Raw genomic sequence first — 21,075 nt, forward strand, 5'->3', positions numbered from 1 at the left:
CCCCACATCAGGCTCCCAGCTCAGTGGGAAGCCTGCTTCTCCCTTTTGCACTCCCCCACTTGTGTTCCCTGTCTTGCTGTGTCTGTCAAATAAATAAAATCTTTATTAAAAAAAGCTAGAAATGATATAGTATTCAGCAAAGTTGCTGGATATAAGATCAATGCACATAAATCAGTTGCACTGCTATACACTAACAATAAGACAAAAGAAAGAGAAATCAAGGAATCCATCTCATTTATAATTGCACTGAAAACTGTAAGATACCTGAGAATAAACCTAAAAGAGGGAAAAATAAACCGAAAAGAGGGAAAAGATCTGTACTCTGAAAAACTAAAGAACACTTAGGAAAGAAATTGAGGACACACAAACTAACATATCTATGCTACCCAAAGCAGTCTGCACATTCAATGCAATCCCTATCAAAATATCATCAGCATTTCTCACCGAACTGGAACAAAGAATCCTAACATTTCTATGGAACCAAAAAGACTCCAAATATCCTCAGTAATAATGAAAAGGACATGCAATTCTGGAAGCATCAAAATTCCTGACTTCAAATTGTATCACAAAGCTATAACATCAAGACAATATGGTACTGGCACAAAAACAGACACATAGATCGAACAGAATAGAGAGCCCAGAAATGGAACCTGGACTCTATGGTCAATGTATCTTTGACAAAGCAGTAAACAGTATCTAATGGAATCGGACAATCTCCTAAAAAAATGGTGCTGGGAACGTTGTACAGCCACATCTAGAAGAATGAAACAGAGCCAGTTTCTTACAGCATACAGAAAGATAAACTCAAAATGGATCAAAGATCTAAACATGAGACAAAGTCCATCAAAATCCTAGAGGAGAACACAGACAGCAACCTCTGTGACCTTGGCCACAACACTTCTTGCTAGACATGTCTCCAAAAGCAAAGGAAACCAAAGCAAAAATCTTAGGACATCAGAAAGATAAAAAGCCTTTTTGCACAGTAAAGGAAACAGTCAACAAAACCAAAAAATCAGATGTCTACCAACTGATAAACGGATAAAGATGTGGTGTTTGTGTGTGCACACACACACATCTGCATGTGTACATATATGTATATATACACATGCATGTATGTATTTGTATATGTGAATATTTAATGAGCTATATCATATATACATACACATATATACATATACATATATGTGTTATATACATATACACACATCAGGGAGACAAAGTTTGTGATGCTTGCCCACGATGGTGACTCACCCTCCCAGACACTCCATGGCAACACTGTGAGAACACTCTCACCTCTCCTCAGCAGAGAAACAAATGAGTGACCTGTGCATTCAGTGCTCTCACTACTTTGCTGCTGCCTGTGGACATGTTTCAGTCATGCCTGACACGGAAGGAGCAAGGAATGACAGCACCTTCTAGATGCACTGTGCATCTAGATGCCCAGCCAAAAGGTGAGCATTTGTTCAACCAATGGAGAGACTACGGAGATGAAGCAAGAGAGGAAGATATCACAGACTCTGAAAAGGTAACTACATTTTGAAAACTGGGAAATCACACATTTTCAGACATGGCAAATGCCTAGAACATGTAAGAGAATTCCCCAAACTGCTATTATTTGTGTTCATCTGTACAAAGCAAGTCCATAATCCTGAGCCCAGAGGCTGCTTTTTTAAAATTCCCAAATGTCAACAGAAATAATAAGGCATTCAAAGTACCAGAAAAATGTGTTCTAACCAGGTGAATGAAACAAATGTCCAATACTGGCTCTTAATTAATTAATAACTGCTTCTCTTCATTTCCCTCTGCTTGTGTTCCCTTTCTCGCTGTCTCTGTCAAATAAATAAAATCTTTAAAAAGAGCGGGGCACCTGGGTGACTCAGTCATTAAGCATCTGCCTTCATCTCAGGGTCCTGGGATCGATTCCCACATCAGGCTCCCTGCTCAGTGGGAAGCCTGCTTCTCCGTCTCCCACTTCCTGTTTGTGTTCCCTCTCTCTGTGTCTGTCAAATAAAATCTTTAAAAAATAATAAATTAATTAATAACTATTTATTGCCTGAAAAAGAATTCAAATAACCATGGTAAAGCTGCTCATGGAGAAAGAAGAAAAATAGATGGGTAAGTAAATGTTATCAGGAAAACTATGCAGGACCAAAATGTAAATCCAAAGACACAGAAACTATAACAACCAACCAACCAGAAACTGGGATTTGAAGAGTACAATTCCTGAAGTGAAAAACACACCAGCGGCTCACCCACAGACTTGAGCAAGCAGAAGAAAGATTCAACTTCAAGATCCATTGTTTTGTTCTGTTTTTTGTTTTGTAAAGACCCCTTGTTTTAAATTACCTGCTGAGAGGACCAAAGAAAAATGTGGAATAGGATAGTCTAGGCACTCACGGGACACCAGAACGTGGTCCCATGGCTACATTAAGGGGCCCCCAAAAGGAAAGGAGAGTGAAAGGGGGCAGAGGGCTTACATGAAGTTCTAAGGGCTTGTGCTTCTCATGTATGTGGAAAGAACAAATTCAGCAAGCCCAGGAAATTCAAAGTGAGATAAATGCCAACACAGTGATGCCTTGTAATTAGCCTATGAAAAAAATCAAAGGTGAAAAGGGAATTTTGAGACAATATGAAAAAAGCAATTCTTCTTATACAAGAGAGCTCCTATAAGTAGTGGGATTCTCAGTAGACCTGGTAGGAAGAACTGTATGGGACAGTGTATTCAAGCACTGAAAGATCAAAATATCCACCAAGAATACTGTATCGGGAAAAATTATTTTCCATGAAGGTAGAAATGAAGACTTTCCCACATAAAAAACCCTGTATGTTTACCAGTAGTCCTGTCCTACAAGAAATACTAAAGGAAGTACTTCTAGTTGTAATAAAAGGATTCTAAACAGAAACTAAAACCACAAGACAACATAAAGCTCTCAACTAAATATAAATATTTCCAAGATTATAGAAACCCACAGTGTTGTAATAAGGTAGCACAGGTTGCTTTCATTTCTACCTCAAAATATTTTTTAAAAGCACAAGACATAATAAATATAGGTAATAAAGCACACAACATAAAAGATAGGATTTGTGATATCAGAAACAAGGTGTGTGCAGGAATGGAGATAAGCAGAATAATCTTGGATGCAGTTGAGACTATTAGTTTAGTTATTTTTTTTTTTAAGATTTTATTTATTTGACAGAGATCACAAGTAGGCAGAGAGGCAGGCAGAGAGAGGAAGGGAAGCAGGCTCCCTGCTGAGCAGAAAGTCCCATGCTGGGCTCAATCCCAGGACCCTGGGATCATGACCTAAGCTGAAGGCAGAGGCTTTAACCCACTGAGGCAGCCAAGTGCCCCAGGAAGTGTTTCAAAATTACTTTTCAAAAGTGTCTCTCATGAAAGGAGAATAAAAATCCACCAGTAAATAGATGATGAAATTATTTCTATTATGACAACTCATGTAGGCATGATGCAGTATACACGGACCACTAACCAGTGAAAGAAATACACAAGATGAGTCACAAAGTATGTATGAATGATATCGACACAGACAGATACATAATATTCTTGGCAAAAGGCATAAAGTGGATTCATATTTGAGTAAATGCACATTGCCTTCAAATCTAGACATAAAAATTGTTATCCTATATCAAGATACACAGTTAAGGGTCCCCGGGTGGCTCAGTGGGTTAAGCCGCTGCCTTCGGCTCAGGTCATGATCTCAGGGTCCTGGGATCGAGTCCCGCATCAGGCTCTCTGCTCGGCGGGGAGCCTGCTTCCTCCTCTCTCTCTCTCTGCCTGCCTCTCTGCTTGCTTGTGATCTCTCTCTGTCAAATAAATAAATAAAATCTTAAAAAAAAAAAAAAGATACACAGTTAATAAGGAAACAAGAAGTAACTAAAGTTGTGGAGAGTCCCAGACAAAAGGAAGTGCATGATTATGGAATTGCAAAGCCAGAGTAAGCCCAAATTGAACCCAAATTTCTACATTAAAAACATGAATTATTTAGTAAGAAAACTACTAAATAAATACAATTTTAAGCTGTGCATGCAAGAAAAACAAGCATTGAATTACTGACAGGCCTTCACTGACAAATTAATTAATTAAAATTCACACACACAAAAAAGCCTAATGATAATTTTACAAATAATTGCTTAAAAGACTTGAAAAAAATGTATCATGTTATTAATATATTCCTCCTTTTATCTGAATGTAAGACATAACTCCTTATTCCTTGGAACCAAGCAAATTAAAATCCTTTTATTTCTATTTTTAAAAATACTTAATTTTTTTGACAGAGCCCACGAGCTGCAGGGGGGTGGGGGGTACAGAGGGAGTGGGAGAAGCAGGCTCCCCACTGAGCAGGAGGAATCAGACCTGGGGCTCAATACCAGAAGCCTTAGATCATGCCAGGAGGTGAAGGCAGATGCTTAATAAACTGAGTCACCCAGACACCTTAATCTGTTTATTTCTAAATAAACACCACCAATGTGTAAAATACCCTGACAAGTTCATAAAACATAAATATTTGGGAGGAAATTCAGATACATTCTGAGGAAAGTAGATGAAAAGTACATGTTTAATTTTTAGTGAAGTAAAAAATTTATGAACAAAAGTTTTTCCTTAAATATGGGGATTTTACTCATTACCTCGCTTCTTATAAAGCACATGCCTACGTACTATGAGAACTTTTGAAAAAAAAAATGAGGATGCTTATATATAACTATTTAGAAAATGAAAACACATAGGAAAAAGTCACAGGAGCTTCATATAAGACAGAATTATGAACTGATGCAATTTTTAATAAGGTAGCAACTGAGACTTTATTAAAAGCTACAAAATCTGAGATCCAAATGTTCTGACTCCCCTGTGGCATTCATTTAGGTAGGAATTCTATGTTATTTCAACACTGAGGAATGAAACAGAGTGGAAATTTCTATATTAGTTAATATTTAAAAAATAACTTTTTAAAAAAAGACCTTATTTATTTATTTGACAGAGAGAGAGAGATAGTGAGAGAGGGAACACAAGCAGGGGTAGTGGGAGAGGGAGAAGCAAGTCTCCCATGGAGGAGCAGGGAGCCTGATGCGGGGCTTGATCCCAGGACTCTGGGATCATGACCTGAGCCAAAGGCAGATGCCCAACCACTGAGCCACCCAGGTGCCCCCAAAAAATACTTCTGAAGGGAAAGGAAGCATTAGATTATCTCATTTCAGGGAGGTGCTTTGTTATCTGACAAAATGACTGAGTCTCAGTTTTGTAGAGTTCAGATTATAGCCTCCATAACATTGGAAAGCAAAAACCATTTCTGGTTTATGCATGTGGTATCTGTCTCCACTGTTCCCCGATTTCTGCACTAAACTCCAATATGTCAACCATGACCCGACACATTTCTCAGAGGAGGAAAAACCCAACTTGCAAAGGGCTAAACATAGAGTTCCTCAGAAATAGGGAGATTTCTGCAGGGCCCTCGAAGCAATGGAAAAACTCTCAGATTATGAAGGCCCTCCCTTGAATGTGATGGACCATGACTGGCACTGAAGGAGAATCCGTAGAGAATGACAGACCAAGAATGTTGGATGGCATCTGCTCCTCCATAAGGAAGAGAGAAATAACACCACACTTCTAAACTAATTTCTATTCAGACAGCTACTCAAACCACAGTTTAAGGTCTATCATCTTCCTTTGCATTTGGACCTCCCCTCTGTCACCCGCCTCATTCATTCCCACCTACCTGGATGGAGGGATACAGTATCCTTTCTCATCACATCCCTAGGATCCCTCTTTGGTTCCAAAAAGGAGACCAAGTCTGGCTTTGACACAATGAGACCTATTTATTAGAAAAAAAAGGAAAGATGTGGTGCCTGGGTGGCTCAGTTGGTTAAGCCACTGCCTTTGGCTCAGGTCAGGATCCTGGTGTCCCAGATGGAGTCCTGCATCAGGAATCCCTGCTCAGTGGGGAGCCTGCTTCTCCCTCTGACCCTCCCCACCCCCTTGTGCTTTCTCTCTTCCTTAAAGAAAGAAAGGAAAGGAAAGGAGTACTGCAGGAGATTCTAACTTTCCATTATGACTGTGCTCAGGAGAGAAGGGAGGACACTGCAAAATCAAGAACATGTTTTCCCAAATGCTGCTGAAAAACAGCCCCTTTACAACATGAAGGAGGGATTTCCAAAGTTCACATCCTGATCTCCACTTCCAAATATGAAATACAATAATAAAGAGTAGAAATTGAAGTAGAAGATGTGAGAAGTACCCATTTTATGCCCCTCAGTATTTAGAACTGACACTCATCTACAGAAGTGATGATGTTCCCTTGAGGAAGGGAAGGTAAATCTGAAAAGGACACATCATGAAGTTGCTTCTCTACATGTACAAACCTGTACTTACTTCCCTTTCTGCCCAGATCTGAAATCCAGTGTTCAAAGAGGAATCTCCAAAGAGACAGTCTTCACAGGAAGGAACAAAACCCTGAGTGGGGGGCACCTGGGTGGCTCGGTGGGTTAAGCCTCTGCCTTTGGCTCAGGTCATGATCTCAGGGTCCTGGGATTGAGTCCCGCATCGGGCTCTCTGCTTGGCAGGGAGCCTGCTTTCTCCTCTCTCTCTCTCTCTCTGCCTGCCTATCTGCCTACTTGTGATCTCTCTCTGTCAAATAAATAAATAAATAAAATCTTAAAACAAAACAAAACAAAACAAAAAAAACACCCTGAGTGGGGTTTGGGAAATCTGGAAGGAGTCTTCCTCACCCAAGAAGATGGAGTGTCTGTAGTTCTCTAACATCACATCCCTGTACAGTTGCCGCTGAGTGTGGGTCAGGCGTCCCCACTCCTCCTGAGAGAATTCTATGGCCACATCCCTGAATGTGAGCTGTCCCTGCAATAAATGCCACAGTCACCAAGTGGCCATTGGCAGAGTTCATAATGTACCTAAGATGAAAGATGGATGGAGTTAGTTCCATTTATCTCACTATAGTTTACACAAACTCATTTAGGTAAAATGCAAAGCACGTAGAGAAGTGTTTTCTTGCGGCACTTGTGCCTCCTTGTGGCCAGCTCTACGGAAGATGACAAGGATCCACTTTGTAAATATCTACCCTAACCCCAAATAAAAAGAAATCATTCTCCCTTGCTCTGTAAATCTCTCCTTTGGAAGTTATTTCCTATTATCTTCTTATTTGCTGCAAATTGCAGGGTGTTTTTTGATGTGACAACCCCTACCGAGTACACTTTCTGTGACTCACCAATCAGCGAACTCATGTTAGTTCAATTATACCAGGACTAGTTCTGGCTTAGGTGAATTTTCTACTTTACACAGGAAGATAATTTTTAACACAGTAATATGCTCTAATGGATTCTCTAACTTCGAGGTAAGAGGATGGCATAAGATCCACAAAACCATTATTAACACTCTGTTTCTCCAAGATAACTTGTCAAATGAAGGCATCAACACAGGCATACACATTTTTTTTTTTTTTTTACCACTGTGTTTACATCATACAGAAAATTGTGTTTGTTTCTTAGGTGGAATCTCTTAGTGGGTTAAACTTCAAAACCGTGCATTGGAGTTGTTGTGAAAATGCACATTCTGTTCAGGAGTGGGATCAGAGTCTGTGTTTCTTTTCTTTTCTTTTTTCTTTTTTTTAATATTTTATTTATTTATTTGAGAGAGAGAGTGAGAGAGTATGAGAGGGGAGAAGGTCAGTGGGAGAAGATGACTCCCTGTGGAGCCGTGAGCTCAATGTGGACTTGATACTGGGTTTCCAGGATAATGACCTGACCCTAAGGCAGTCGTTCAACTGACTGAGCCACGCAGGTGCCTGGAGTCTACCTTTCTAACAAGGCAGTACCTTATGGGCAAAGGGATAAAGTTTTGAAGAAGAAAGAGGTAGAACTCTAAGGCAAGAAGTCTTGGAGGACTTGGAACAGGCAAAAAAGTGCTTTTAATTATTTTTTTAATCTTTTTTTGTTTGAGAGAGAGAACACAAGAGATGACTTGAGGAAGACAGGGGTTACAGAGGGAGAGAGATAAGCGGACTCCCCCCTGAGCAGGGAGCCTAATGCAGGGCTCCAGCCCAGGATCCTGGGACCATGACCCAAGCTGGAGGCAGATGCTTAACCGCCTGAGCCACCGAGGTGCTCCCTGAATGGGTTGTTTTTTTTTTTTTTTAAAGATTTTATGTATTTATTTGACAGAGAGAAATCACAAGTAGATGGAGAGGCAGGCAGAGAGAGAGGGAAGCAGGCTCCCCACCGAGCAGAGAGCCCGATGCGGGACTCGATCCCAGGACCCTGAGATCATGACCCAAGCCGAAGGCAGCGGCTTAACCCACTGAGCCACCCAGGCGCCCCCCTGAATGGGTTTTATAACCATTATAGATTTTACTGGAAGAGCAAGTAAGCCAACAACAATCCTTTCTCACCATTTCCTAGTTACCCTAGACCATCTAACAGTAATTCATAAATTAATAAATTAATGAATGAAAATCTCAGAACACACACATTCTTCTTCTATTTTTTTGGGAATATTTTGTCAGACATCCAGTAACATGGAAGGGATCGGGTTTTCACCCAGGTTGTCTAACCTTTATAGAGTCTATCTAAAATGACATGCAGGTCAATATACAGAGAGGACCTGAAAGCAGTGTTCACAGCAGGTGTCAAACCAGAGAAGAATGAGGGAAACAAGAAGGCGTCTAAATAAAATTGATCCACTTTTTGTTTGTTTGTTTGTTTGAGAGAGAATGAGAGAGACAGCATAAGAGGGGGCAGGGTCAGAGGAAGAAGTTGCCCCCAAAAGCAGGGAGTCCTGTTTGGGACTCAGTTCTGGGACTCCAGGATCAGGACCTGGGCTGAAGGCATTTATTTAACCGACCCACCCAGGCACCCAATTGATCTACCTATTTACTTTTCATGCACACATCCATACTTTGTAAAAAAAGATTTTATTTATTTATTTGACAGAAGAAGACAGAGCAAGAGAGGGAGCACAAGTAGGGGGAGTGGGAGAGGGAGAAGCAGGCTTCATGCTGAGCAGGGAGCCAGATGTGGGGCTCAATCCCAGGACCCTGGGACCATGACCTGAGCTGAAGGCAGAGGCTTTAACTCACTGAGCCACCCAGGTGCCCCTTTCTTGGCCATTTTAATCCACGATTCCGCAACATGGTATTTCATTGAAAAGTTTTGTTTCAATGATCATTTGTGATCTATTAGATTTCAGGATTTTAAGACCCTCAAAGTTAATTATGGGTATACTTTGGTGGCTCAGTGGGTTGAGTCTCTGCTTTTGGCTCAGGTCATGATCTCAAGGTCCTGGGATAGTGCCTCACATCTGTCTCTCTCCTCAGCAGGGATCCTACTTCCTTCTCTCTCCCTGCCTCTCTGCCTACTTGAGATCTCTGTCTGTCAAATAAATAAATCTTTAAAAAATGTTAATTATGTGATTTTTCTCTTTTTCTGAGAACACAAAGAGCTAAACACAAATGTATGTCCAGGGGTGCCTGGGTGGCTCATGGGTTAAGTCTCTGCCTTCCACTCAAGTCATGATCTCAGGGTCGTGGGATCGAACCCCACATCAGGCTCTGCTCAGCAAGGAGCCTGTTTCTCCCTCTCTCTTTGCCTGCTTCTCTGCCTACTTGTGATATCTTTCTCTCTCTCTGTCAAATAAATAAATCTTAAAAAAAAAAAAAGAATTGTTATTAAAAAAAAAAAAAAAAAAAAGGAAGAAGAAGAAGTGTATGTCCATGACATTAGTGTGGAGAAAAGAAAAACCAATGGGACAGAGGGCTGGCTGCCCAAGAACTCCACCCCCAGAAGTCAAATATATCAACTACACAAAGGTGAGAGCTCTCCCTATTCAGTGCAAACAGGGATGTGGGACAGGAGCCAATGGTCAAGAAAGAATTCTTGAGATGTTTCTTGATGTGAAATGTTGGGGTTCAGGAGTGAATGATGAAATAGTTATTGAGATGTTTTTGGTGCAAAAAAGTGGTATTATTAAATATGGGGACAGGACCTATGGGTAGAAAGAGCTATACTGGGTTTGTGAGCAGTGACTGATGATGTATGTTCAGTTGGGTAGGGGTTGAGGGAACAAGAGAAGTCTCTAATGAATTTGGAAGCAAGGTTTCCAGGACCTTGAAGGTGCTGTCATGATGAGGTCACATATGACTATCTTGTAAAACCTTAGTCATGGACCCTTCAGATACCTATCAGTGGACTCTATGCTTAGGGGATGACTGCCAACATATAGTTAGGGGTAGAGATAAAAGTTTTCAAAGGGATTATCCTGTGTTAAAGAGGACTTACAGGATCCTAGAGGTATGGCTATTGTCAAGCTAAGGTTACTTTTTGCCTCCAACAAAACAACATTGCCACCATTGTGAACTCCTTGAGGAATGTCACACTGTGCCTGTCTCAAGAGTTTAGCAATGGGCTGCAAGTAAAAGGAAATTTAATTTTATCTGCACTTCTTTGATTTTTTTCTTTTCCTCAGAGAATACAAGAAAGGTGCATCTGGGTGGCTCAGTTAACTGTCCGCCTTCAGGTCAAATTGTGATCCCAGGGTTCTGGGATTGAGCCCCGGATCTGACTCCCTGGTCACCCTCCACCACTGCTCATTTGCTATCTTTATCAAATAATAAATGTCACCATATTAAAGTTATTTTTAAAGTTATGTTATTATTATTGACAGAGGGAGAGACAGCAAGAGAGGGAACACAAGCAGGGGGAGAGGGAGAGGCAGAAGCACACTCCCCGCTATGCAGAGAGCCAGATGCAGGGCTCCATCCCAGGACTGTGGGATCCTGACCTGAGCCAAAGGCAGATGCTTAACCCGTGGAGCCACCAAGGCGTCCCAACAAATATAATCTTTAAAAAAGAAAACAAACAATCAAACAAAAAAAACAGCTTGTGCCTGTCCCCAATACTGCCATGGCCAGTGCCAATCGCCTTACTCCTCTGCCTGCCCAACCCCTGCCCTGGGCTGGGACCAGAATGGGGGCAGGCTGCTCTGGTTGCGGGCAGCTTTGTGCTGCTGGAGGCGGGTAAGGCTGCCTCTTGCTTAGAGGAGCTCCTGGCCCAAGGTTGAGGAGGGAGCTCCCGAGGGCACCGTCAGACCTCCTCTCAATGGCACCCCAGCCGGCTACATTTTGTGCAGTGAGCTGGGTGGGAGACCCTGGCCTGGACCCCATTCCTGACCCTGGGCCCTTAGCAAGGCTGGTGCACAGAGTCAGGGTGGGGGTGGGGGGCTTGCAACAACTAGCAGGGGCATGGCAAGGCAGACATCTTTGCCCCAGTGCCCTGGGTGGGTAGATGCCTGGCAGGTGTTGGGCGCTGGCCTGGGGCCTGGGTCAAGGAGAAGGGGGATGCAGGTAGGACTGACAGTCAGTCCACGGGGGCGGTGGGTCTAGGGCCAGTGGGTCTAGGGCCAGCCTGAGAACCTGCCTGGGTAGGAACGGAGGTGCCCAGAGGAAGGAGTGGAGTTGGTCTCCCCGCAGTCTGGTTTACACATAAAGAATGCAGTCATCTGGCGGCTTGTAGTCCCTGGCCTTGCCTCAAAGGTTGAACTTGGGCAAAGATCAGACCCCTTTTTAGAAAGGTGTTTCTGAACACCACTGACAACACGGTTCTCACAGTATTTCATGACAACCAGTGGCGACAGTGCTACGACAGATGCTTCTCTACTAGGCACAGCTACACATTACATGGGAAGAAGCCACTATGTGATTCAGCCTCATGATGACACTGAGCACAGCGTGAATGATCATGAAGACACAAATGGTTCAAAAGACAGTTTCAGAGAACGCGATATCTATCTTCCAACTGCAAATGTAGCAAGGATAATGGAAAATGTCATACCTCAAATGGGAAAGGTTGTAAAATGCCAAGGACTGTGTTCAAGAACGAGTAAGTGAGCTCATCAGCTTTGTAACATCTGAAGCAAATTGAAGATGCCATCAAGAGAAATGGAGGACAATCAAGGGAGAAGAAATTCTCTTTGCCATGCTGACCTCAGGCTGTGACGGTTCTGTTGAACTTCTAAAATTACCCTTTCAGAAATTCAGAGAGGCTATGAAAGGAGAGAAAGGAGTTGGTGGAAGACTCAGAGCTACAGATGGACTAAGTGAAGAACTTACAGAGGGTCAACAACAAAATGTTACGTTTATACAATGTCATATTTCTGGTGTTCAACAAATTCAGTTTTCAGGGTCTGAAGAAATGGTGGCATGGGGTGGAGAGAAGCTTAAGTCTGTATGATTCTGGAAACAGACATTGGATGAAGTGACTGGGGAAAGAGGGCTTTTTGTACATTAAATAGCTGTAATGTAGCTTCCTAATGCTTGACTGAGGGCTTAATTCTGACTTGAGATGCTTTTTCATGAATGATTTTAAAGAGAATTTTGGATTTTATTTTATTTTATTTTATTTTTTTTAAGATTTTATTTATTTATTTGACAGAGAGAGATCACAAGCAGGCAGAGAGGCAGGCAGAGAGGAGGAAGCAGGCTCCCCGTAGAGCAGAGAGCCCGATGTAGGGCTCGATCCCAGGACTCTGAGATCATGACCTGAGCCGAAGGCAGCGGCTTAACCCACTGAGCCACCCAGGCGCCCTGAGAATTTTGGATTTTAAAGGTATAAAAATATTTTTGTTTCACATGAGTTTGTTGCTCTGTATGACTCCTATATACATTATACATTGCAGTTTATTACGGTCAGAGATTTGTAGAAAGTTTCTTATTTTCATTGAAGCATGCCACTTTTGTAATTCAAGTCAACAGCTGGGTTAATTCATGGTATTTGCCATTTTGATAAAATATAAGGGTAGAGTTAAAAGAAAGAAAGAAAGACTCCAAACAAAAGAAACTCAGAAGAATGAAGTTTCCATCTTAAATGTGATGGTTTCTGCATATCACTCAGTACACCTAAGGTCTGTACAAATGTAAGACGGGGAATATGAACACTATAGGGGAGGAATCTGGCAAAGAGCAACAGGCCAGTAAAAGCAGTTAACATTAGGTGTATGCCAACAACTTGATCTCAGTGCCCAAGGCACACCAAAGGACACGCTATCACTCATGTTTTCTTGTGGTCTGAGAACACTAATTTAGAATAGAAATCTAATTATGAAAATACAGTGGATATAAATGAAGTTAAATCACCTATAGTTTCTGTTGAGGCTGCTTTTAGGTGAGCCGACTTGATCAAAGGAATGGAGAAAGGGCCCCAGCACCCCTATGGCTGAATGCAGACAGGCCCATCAGGGGACCCACCTCAAAGTAACCATGGGCCCTGGCCAACCAGCGGGCCACTGAAAATGGGGTACAGTGACCAGAAAAGGGAAAATTGGATAAGCTCCCAGAACCCTCACCTTCCTCCTTCAAACACAGCCCCCACCACTGTCTCCTTATAGAAAGCCTCTCCTCTGCTGTCCTGCCTGCTGCTCTCTTGCAGTGTATTCAATAAACTTCTCATACCTTTGTTCTGCCTCAGGTGAATTCTTCTCAGTGCCCACTTGACTGGCTTCCACCCAATCATGGATCCACATTTGGGGTCTCCATCTGACTCTCAGAGATACCACATTTAGACACCACAGTTTCCATGTGCTGTAATACCTACTGTATTGTTTTAAATGTCTATTTTTATTTAAAGCTTTATATTTTAGAAGGAGGAGGGAAGGGCCAGAAGTAGAGGGAGAGAATCTCAAAGAGACTCCCCACTGAGCAGGGAACCAGAAGCGGGTCTCATTTTAGGATCTGGAGATCATGACCTGAACTGAAATCAACAGTCCAGTGCGTAACTGACTGAGCCACCCAGGCAAACCTCTAGTGTATTCTACATAGAACATCTTTTTCACATTCTTTTTAATACTTTATTTATTTATTGGTCAGAGAGAGAGAGAGCCCACACAAGCAGGCAGAGTGGCAGGCAGAGGCAGAGAGAAAAGCAGACTCCCTGCTGAGCAAGGAGCCTGAAGGGGGACTCGATCCCAGGACCTTTGGATCATGATCTGAGCTGAAGGCAGTGACTTAACTGACTCATCCACCCAGGCTTCCCATCTTTTTCACATTCTAAAGGGGAAGAATCAACAATCCCCTCCCCCCACTTCTTTAATCTGAGAAACTTCCACGTTATTCTGGACCTTATATCCATCATTTTACTTGTGCATTTTCTTCCTCCTGGGCTACACAGACCTGGTAAAGCATACAGACAGGCCCTAAATGAGAAATGTTTCCCTTCCCTGATAAACCAGGACCAGACCTCATTAGCAACGGGAATCTTAGACGCCACACACCTTCCCCTCTGGATATGCCACCAAGGGAATATTTTCAATACTTGCAGGACTTTAATTCAAAGTGACAACTGCTGATGGCCTACTGGAGCCAGGTTGGAAAGAAGGCAGAGAAGGGAGGTAGGGGAGGTAGGGGTTATCTGGGATATAGGGGAGTAGTGTTCTAAAGACCTAGCCTATGGTATCACTTCAGAAAATGAATACTTCATTCAAGAACACATGCCCCAGAAACTTCAGAACTAGAGCAATCAACATTTGCAATTTCTAAATGCAAGGAATTTCAGGAGAAAAACATGACTAGACTTCTGACTTGGGATTCCAGGCTTACCTGAGAACTGGACGGCCATTTATTCTTTTACTTCATCCTGTAGATTTTTTTTTTTCTCCTAAGGTTTTTGTAGAGAAGTCACAGCTCCTCCATCAGGAAAAAATGCCCCTCAAGCCGCCAATACAAACTCTTCACCTGTAAACTGCTTGCCTTTAGACAAGACCCTGAAATGCAGATAGACCCAACATCCTAGTGCTTTGTGTCAGGAACTGTTCAGAAACTTGGAGTTCCTACTTGAACACCAGTCCCTGAATTTTCCTTCTCTAATTCCAGGGGGGCTCCCCTTCCAAAGTGCCCAGAGAGACAGAGAGCGCATAGGCACCATGTGCTGCATGGACCTGACCCTCCCAGTCTCACATAGCAGAGACCATGTTGCCTCTCCATGAGCCAAAGCCTCCTCTCGCTCTCATAAAATAACCTGAAGCCCTCGTGCTTACCCCTGGCCTCACTGAGAATCACCGGGAGCCCTTAATTAATGTAACAGGATTGTTTCCACCCAAACTGACCAACAGAATCTGAAAGGGAGGCTAATAGAGAAGATCCTTTTTGAAACTCCACACGTGATCCTATTGGGAAGTAAAGGGGAGGTGGCCAGGCCAAGCACATTAACCAAAGCTGTGGTGGTGACAGATGAAGATCCAGGCCTTCACTGGAGTTTCTGGAGACACATTCTCCTCCTTTCTGCTACACAGAGACACCTTACAGGCGGAGCTTCTCCTTACAAATGCAAAAGTCTTCCAAAAGTAAACACAGGATTTCAGAGCCTTTCCTTTATCTGCCTTTAAAATAACCAGCCTAAAATAATGCTTATGCCAGATACATTTTAGGGTAACAAATTGTTCCCCTTCAGTCGGTAAATGTTTCTTTTCATAAGTAACTGCCACACATTCTGAAGTGAATGTCCTTTTGACCCTCCCATCGATATGAGAATTCTTTTTTTTTTTAAGATTTTATTTATTTATTTGAGAAAGAGACCATGAGAGAGAGCATGAGAGAGAGCATGAGAGAGGAGAAGCTCAGAGGGAGAAGCAGACTCCCCATGGAGCTGGTAGCCCGATGCGGGACTCGATCCCAAAACTCCGGGATCATGACCCGAGCCAAAGGCAGTCGTCCAACCAACTGAGCCACCCAGGCGTCCCGATATGAGAATTCTAATTCCTCAACATTCTCACTGAAATTTGGTGTTATCCTTTTTCTTTTAGCCATTCCAGGAAATACTGAGTGGTGTCTCACTGTAAAAGATGAAGTGTCTCACTGTAAAAAATGAAGTGGTCTTTCTATAGTGGTCCTGGTGACTGAAACAGGAAACTGCATAAAAGAATCAAGTGGAACAAAAATCACATGGCTGGGGGAGCCTGGGTGGCTCAGTGGGTTAAGCCTCTGCCTTTGGCTCAGGTCATGATCTCAAGGTCCTAGGATCAAGCCCCGAATCAGGCTCTCTGCTCAGCAGGGAGCCTGCTTCCCCCTCTCTCTGCCTGCCTACTTGTCATCTCTGTCAAATAAATAAATAAAATCTTAAAAAAAAAATCACATGGCTGCATTCATGCTTCAGCGAGACTCCATTTCAAAGATTAATGGGAACATACACCTGGTGAGTACTGGGAACTGTGTACAGAACTGTGGAATCACTATATTTGATATCTGAAACTGAAAACATGTTATGTTAACTAATTGGAATCAAAATAAATTATTAAAAAGATGGAAAGCCTGAGTGGCTAAGTTGGATAGGCAGCTGACTCTTGATGGCGCTGAGGTCAAGATCTCAGGGTTGTTAGATGGAACCCCAGGATTGGCTCTGTCCCCAGGGTGGAAGGTACTTAAAATTCTCTCCCTTTGCCACTCCCCTCCCCCAACACCACCAGTAACAAGTGTACTCTCTCTCTCGTAAGAATTTTTTTTAAAGATTGTGGGGAGCCATGCACTTGTGGATGGCAGTCACGTAGGTGACTAGGCCCAGGACAATGGGACTGTGTATGTTTAACCCAAGGAAATTGGGTGCGTTCATGGATGACGCCAATTCAATGCCTATAGTCATAGGTTGGGTATATTATTAACCTCATAAGTCATGGGATAGACACAGGACATGTAGAACAATGGGCACCTGCAGAGTCACGTAGATGTTCACGGGCAAGCTTTGGGACTATAATAGGGGGCAAAAATTGTGGTGCGGGGTTCCCGGATCAAGATATGTAGAAGACTGACAATAAAGAAGTTTGCCACTCAACCTCGTCTGCGGGTCGTTCTTGCGGGTCGAGAGCGACAAAAGATTTTATTTATTTATTTGACAGAGAGAGAGAAAGCGAGAGATGTTACACAAGCAGAGGGAGTGGGAGAGGAAGAAGCAGTCTTCCCGCAGAGCAGGGAGCCCAATGCAAGGCTTGATCCCAGGACCCTGGGATCATGACCTGAGCTGAAGGCATACAATTAACAACTGAGCCACCCAGGCATCCCATCTCATAAGAATTTTTAAAAAACAATTGTTCTATGTTAAGAGTACAAAATAAATCCTAGAATTAAGTTGTCATAAACCAAAAAGAAAAAAAAACATTAAAAAGTTACTGTACAAGGACTGTGTATATCCAAAAGTTAGCATTAAGAACACTAGGGGCAACTGGGTGGCTCAGTGGGTTAAAGCCTCTGCCTTTGGCTCAGGTCATGATCCCAGGGCCCTAGGATTGAGCCCCACATGGGGTTCTCTGCTCAGTGGGGAGCCTACTGGCTCCCCTCTCTCTCTGCCTGCCTCTCTACCTACTTGTGATCTCTGTCTGTCAAATAAATAAATAAATAAAGTCTTAAAAAAAAAAAAACAAAACACACTAGGAAGGAAAAAGTGAACTAACTCTTGATTACGGTGCTTTCAGTTTGCAGTGGGAGAAACAAGGCACCTGATTGGGCAGACCTCTCTTGGTAAATAGCATGGCAAGTGACGACACCAGGGAAATGTATTGTTACTTGGCTTGAGTTTCACCATAAACTCAATTTGGTGAGTACTAAGCATCTTCTGGTTATAATGGGTCACACAATCTGAGAGGCTTTGCAGTTCTCCTTCGGTGCTTGGGTAGCAGCAGTTGTTTTTTGGCTAGCAATGGGAACAGGTGTTTCTGATTTATCTCCCAACTTGCAGCCAATAGATTTCCTGTTTAAAAAAAAAATCACTAGGAATTCAGTTATGAATCTACTAAAAGAAAGGTACTTTTCTTTTCTGATACTGCATGGCCACAACACACTTTAGAGTCAGGAGAAGCACAAATTGCAAGTCTGGGGCACAGATAAAACTGTCTTTTGAAATTTAAAATTCTTTTTTTTTTTTAAAGATTTTATTTATTTATTTGACAGAGATCACAAGTACACTGAGAGGCAGGCAGAGAGAGAGAGAGAAGGAAACAGGCCCCCTGCTGAGCAGAGAGCCCGATGCGGGACTCGATCCCAGGACCCTGAGATCATGACGTGAGCCGAAGGCAGCGGCTTAACCCACTGAGCCATCCAGGCGCCCCTAAAATTCTTTTTTAAAAGATTTTATTCATTTATTTGACAGAGAGATCACAAGTAGACAGAGAGGCAGGCAGGGTTGGGGAGGGAAAGCGGGCTCCCCACTGAGCAGAGAGCCTGATGCGGGGCTCAATCCCAGGACCCTGAGATCATGAACTGAGCCAAAGGCAGAGGCCCAACCCACTGAGCCACCCAGGCACTCCTAAAATTTTAAATCCTTCACAATGTAGCCCATTGAAATGATGCATTCTTGCAGTAAGATTCTGAATGAATCCAAACACAAAAATGACATTAGTTCCTCTCAGTAGACAGTGGCAGAGTCAGCTTCAGCATCCAGCAGCCATCCCACAGGGATTCCCATTCAGGACACCAATAATTTAGGTGTTCCATCAGGGGAAGTGTAGAAGAATCAGCCTATTAAATACTAAGCACTTTGAATTTAGGCAGACTAACTACAGAGAAAACCATGACATGAAATATAGTAAGATCACTCTAATTAGCATATTCATACAGAGCTAAAATATATAATGGCATAAAAATTAAGAACAGTCACCAAAACTTTCTGAATTTGGGAAGAATGAGGAAGGGAGAACAATACGTATTTGTATTTGTGGGCAAAGGTGTATTTTGGGCTATAGCTACAAGTCAGGCAATATAAAACAAAAAATTTCTTAAATGTGCAAAACACAAAATACGTTTAAGATTCTTCCTTACAGGGGCGCCTGGGTGGCTCAGTGGGTTGGGCGGCTGCCTTCTGCTCAGGTCATGATCTCAGGGTCCTGGGATCGGGTCCCGCATCGGGCTCTCTGCTCAGCAGGAAGCCTGCTTCCTTCTCTCTCTCTCTCTGCCTGCCTCTCAGTGTACTTGTAATTTCTCTCTGTCAAATAAATAAATAAAATCTTTAAAAAAAAAGATTCTTCCTTATATTCTGCTTCATTAACATATTGAAGTAATATTTGATTTAGGTGTACAACAGTGATTATACAATTCCATATAACATTCTATGCCTATCATAGGGGAAGTCCTTAATCTCCATCATTTACTTAATGCATCCACTAACCCACGTTCACTCTGGCAACCATCAGGTTGTTTTCTCAAGTTAAGAATCTGTTTCTTGGTGTGTCTGGGCAGTTCAGTCATTGAGCATCTGTCTTCAGCTCAGGTCCTGATCCTAGGGTTCCAGCATCAAGCCTCAAATCCTACACCATGGTCAGCAGAGAGCCTACTTATCCCTCTCCCACTCCCACTCCTTTTGTTGCCTCTCTCACTGTCTCTATGTAAAAACAATAAAATCATTTTTTAAAAATTTATTTCATGCATTGCCTCTCCCTTTCTCTTTTGTTTCTGATTGCTCACTTGTTTTGTTTTCTGAATTCCAAACATGACTGAAATGATACAATACTTGTCTTTCTTTGAATTATTTCACTTGGAAGAATACACTCTAGCACTATCCATCTTGTGGCAATTGGCAAGATTTCATCCCTTTTAGGGTTATAAATATGCCTTTTGATTTCTATCTTCTTTATTCATTGAGGGGTCAATGAACACTTGGGCTGGACTGTTTCAGGCAGATATACTCACTGCCTCTCACTGTTGAACTGCTTCACCAACAAATCCATGCGATGCAAAGACCCAAAATATAGATCTACACTCATTATGGTGCTGAGAAAAGGGAGGAAAGTCCCACACAGCAGTGAAGCAGCTTCCCTGAAGATCACCCAACCACACTGGATCTGACCTTGACTGGGGTGATCTCCCTGGGAAACAAGGGCTTGGGAGCAACCACAGCACATGTCTTGCAGATCCTGCCTATTTCACTGTTCAGAAGGCTTCTTCAATCTATTCTACCCTGTGACATCTTAAAGCTGCCCACATGATTGCATCATCCAATACCCTCCTCCATCCCTAGAAGGGTAAAGTAGTGTAATCACTGACATCCAGCAGCATTAGTCCTCAGGAAGACACAGGAGATCAATCAAATCATCAGGATGAAGCAGGACTTCCCTACTCCTGAGAAACCCACATTAGCCAATTCTTTCCCCCATTACATGTGTTCATCAGATGACACCAGCAAGAGCTCCTTGTGCCGTTGCAGTGACTAAAGGGAGTCACCTCCAGGTCCCTTCCCACATGGGAAAGAGTTCCTCACATTTCATTTTAATAGGTCTTGCCTTTCTCTTGAAGGATGGTGCCTTCTTCAAATTTTACTTAGATTCACATCCCACATCCCCGTGCTAAATGTCTTAATACCCATCAGCTTTCCATCTGTCTAATCTCAATGAAGCATTTTCTGAAGACACTCTCTCCTAGCACAGGCAAAAAAGAATGGCTGTGGTGCCTACATAGCTGGAAAGAAAAATTTGGGCAAATCCAACTGGAGATCTGGAGATAACTAGGTCATAAACAAGTAGAAGTTATTTTTCTACATCTAGGGAGTCCCTTTGGAAATTCGGGACATTTCTACTCTACATGCTAATTCTTCATCTTGAATATTTTCTGTCTCTTCCCTGGACTACCACATCACGCCTATTGGGATAGATTTCTCTTTCTTATGGGGTATCTATAACACACATAGCATGGTCATATGTGCATGTATACCACATAGACACATCGAAATACCACTCCATGTAGGACATGGGGCACATGCTTTCATTTGGGTCCATGGTGCAGTGCTAGAGAGTCCCAAGTCTAAGTCCAGAATATGCCATTCCGACTGAAACAGATTTAGGGAGGCTCTGGAGGAGGGGAAGTCTTCTCTAAGGGACATGGGAGGGAAAGCATTGGGAGAAAGAGTGATGATGGCTCACAAGAATGGAGTACAGATGTCATATAAGATGGTCCACTAACTTGACACCCTGCAGTGTGGTGACTGGGGAATGCACTCTTGAGAATGGCTCCTGTCAGTGCAAGGACCTTCAAAAATGTTGGCTACACAAAATCGATGCCAAGTAGCAGTAACACAGATTATGTGAGGTAAAAC

General features: G+C 42.7%; 2 protein-coding genes and 2 pseudogenes across 2 annotated transcripts in view; 3 read left to right on the forward strand and 1 right to left on the reverse strand.

The window, feature by feature from the left end:
- Window positions 1-21,075, reverse strand: part of LOC116579132 (zinc finger protein 11-like) — a 1,039,038-nt gene that overhangs the window by 289,493 nt on the left and 728,470 nt on the right.
- The window catches only part of LOC116579165 (putative protein ZNF720), a 794,777-nt gene that overhangs the window by 208,048 nt on the left and 565,654 nt on the right, over window positions 1-21,075 (forward strand). The gene's annotated exons all lie outside the window — the stretch shown is intronic.
- The window catches only part of LOC116580001, a 217,219-nt pseudogene that overhangs the window by 66,157 nt on the left and 129,987 nt on the right, over window positions 1-21,075 (forward strand).
- LOC116580002 lies at window positions 11,589-12,246 on the forward strand (annotated as a pseudogene).

The sequence above is a fragment of the Mustela erminea genome, chromosome 19 (genome assembly GCF_009829155.1).
Source record: "Mustela erminea isolate mMusErm1 chromosome 19, mMusErm1.Pri, whole genome shotgun sequence".
In the NCBI taxonomy this organism is placed as follows: Eukaryota; Metazoa; Chordata; class Mammalia; order Carnivora; family Mustelidae; genus Mustela; species Mustela erminea.